Genomic DNA, 2,647 nt, shown 5'->3' on the forward strand with positions numbered 1-2,647 from the left:
CGCTCTGCAATGATTGGGGGCACGCTGATGCACTCTGAAATGATTGGGGGCAATGCTGTGACACTCTGCATTGATTGGGGGGCATGCTGTGGCACTCTGCATTGATTGGGGGGCATGCTGTGGCACTCTGCATTGATTGGGGGGCATGCTGTGGCACTCTGCATTGATTGGGGGGCATGCTGTAGCACTCTGCATTGATTAGGGGGCATGCTGTGGCATTCTGCATTGATTGGGGGGCATGCTGTGGCACTCTGCATTGATTGGGGGCACGCTGTGGCGCTCTGCATTGATGGGGGCACGCTGTGGCACTCTGCAATGATTGGGGGCAATGCTGTGACACTCTGCATTGATTGGGGGGCATGCTGTGGCACTCTGCATTGATTGGGGGGCACGCTGTGGCATTCTGCATTGATTGGGGGGCACGCTGTGGCATTCTGCATTGATTGGGGGCACGCTGTGGCACTCTGCATTGATTAGGGGGCATGCTGTGGCATTCTGCATTGATTGGGGGGCATGCTGTGGCACTCTGCATTGATTGGGGGCACGCTGTGGCGCTCTGAATTGATGGGGGCATGCTGTGGCACTCTGCATTGATTGGGGAGCATGCTGTGGCACTCTGCATTGATTGGGGGGCATGCTGTGGCACTCTGCATTGATTGGGGGGCATGCTGTGGGACTCTGCATTGATTTGGGGGCATGCTGTGGCACTCTGCATTGATTGGGGGGCACGCTGTGGCATTCTGCATTGATTGGGGGGCACGCTGTGGCATTCTGCATTGATTGGGGGCACGCTGTGGCACTCTGCATTGATTGGGGGGCATGCTGTGGCATTCTGCATTGATTGGGGGGCATGCTGTGGCACTCTGCATTGATTGGGGGCACGCTGTGGCATTCTGCATTGATGGGGGCACGCTGTGGCACTCTGCATTGATGGGGGCATGCTGTGGCACTCTGCATTGATTGGGGGCACGCTATGGCACTCTGCATTGATTGGGGGCATGCTGTAGCACTCTGAATTGATGGGGGCACGCTGTGGCACTCTGCATTGATTGGGGGCACGCTGTGGCACTCTGCATTGATTGGGGGCATGCTGTGGTGCTCTGCATTGATTGGGGGCATGCTGTGGCACTCTGCATTGATTGGGGGCATGCTGTGGCACTCTGCATTGATGGGGGCATGCTGTGGCACTCTGCATTGATTGGGGGGCACGCTGTGGCGCTCTGCATTGATTGGGGGCATGGTGTGGCGCTCTACATTGATTGGGGGGCACGCTGTGGCACTCTGCATTGATTGGGGGCACGCTGTGGCACTCTGCATTTATTGGGGAGCACGCTGTGGCATTCTGCATTGATTGGGGGGCATGCTGTGGCATTCTGCATTGATTGGGGGGCATGCTGTGGCACTCTGCATTGATTGGGGGCACGCTGTGGCATTCTGCATTGATGGGGCATGCTGTGGCACTCTGCATTGATTGGGGGGCACGCTGTGGCGCTCTGCATTGATTGGGGGCATGCTGTGGCACTCTGCATTGATTGGGGGGCATGCTGTGGCACTCTGCATTGATTGGGGGCATGCTGTGGCACTCTGCATTGATTGCGGGGCACGCTGTGGCATTCTGCATTGATTGGGGGGCATGCTGTGGCACTCTGCATTGATTGGGGGGCACGCTGTGGCGCTCTGCATTGATTGGGGGCACGCTGTGGCACTCTGCATTGATTGGGGGCACGCTGTGGCACTCTGCATTGATTGGGGCCACGCTATGGCACTCTGCATTGATTGGGGGCATGCTGTAGCACTCTGAATTGATGGGGGCACGCTGTGGCACTCTGCATTGATTGGGGGCACGCTGTGGCACTCTGCATTGATTGGGGGCATGCTGTGGTGCTCTGCATTGATTGGGGGCATGCTGTGGCACTCTGCATTGATTGGGGGCATGCTGTGGCACTCTGCATTGATGGGGGCATGCTGTGGCACTCTGCATTGATTGGGGGGCACGCTGTGGCGCTCTGCATTGATTGGGGGCATGGTGTGGTGCTCTACATTGATTGGGGGGCACGCTGTGGCACTCTGCATTGATTGGGGGCATGCTGTGGCACTCTGCATTTATTGGGGAGCACGCTGTGGCATTCTGCATTGATTGGGGGGCATGCTGTGGCATTCTGCATTGATTGGGGGGCATGCTGTGGCACTCTGCATTGATTGGGGGCACGCTGTGGCATTCTGCATTGATGGGGCATGCTGTGGCACTCTGCATTGATTGGGGGGCACGCTGTGGCGCTCTGCATTGATTGGGGGCATGCTGTGGCACTCTGCATTGATTGGGGGGCATGCTGTGGCACTCTGCATTGATTGGGGGCATGCTGTGGCACTCTGCATTGATTGGGGGGCACGCTGTGGCATTCTGCATTGATTGGGGGGCATGCTGTGGCACTCTGCATTGATTGGGGGGCACGCTGTGGCGCTCTGCATTGATTGGGGGCACGCTGTGGCACTCTGCATTGATTGGGGGCACGCTGTGGCACTCTGCATTGATTGGGGGCACGCTGGTCACTAATCTTTCTGTTTGCGCCCCCCCCAAAAAAATTTTGAGCACCAGCCGCCACTGGTTACAAGCATTTGTTTTTTGTCTCCCAAACAGACGTTATGA

At 57.3% G+C, this 2,647-nt stretch overlaps 1 protein-coding gene across 1 annotated transcript in view; it reads left to right on the forward strand.

Moving 5' to 3' along the window:
- LOC309557593 (protein mono-ADP-ribosyltransferase PARP14-like) overlaps positions 1-2,647 on the forward strand; it is a 254,593-nt gene that overhangs the window by 67,464 nt on the left and 184,482 nt on the right. The window lies entirely within an intron of this gene.

Source organism: Pelophylax lessonae, assembly GCF_965119305.1.
Source record: "Pelophylax lessonae genome assembly, chromosome: 6".
Taxonomy (NCBI): domain Eukaryota; kingdom Metazoa; phylum Chordata; class Amphibia; order Anura; family Ranidae; genus Pelophylax; species Pelophylax lessonae.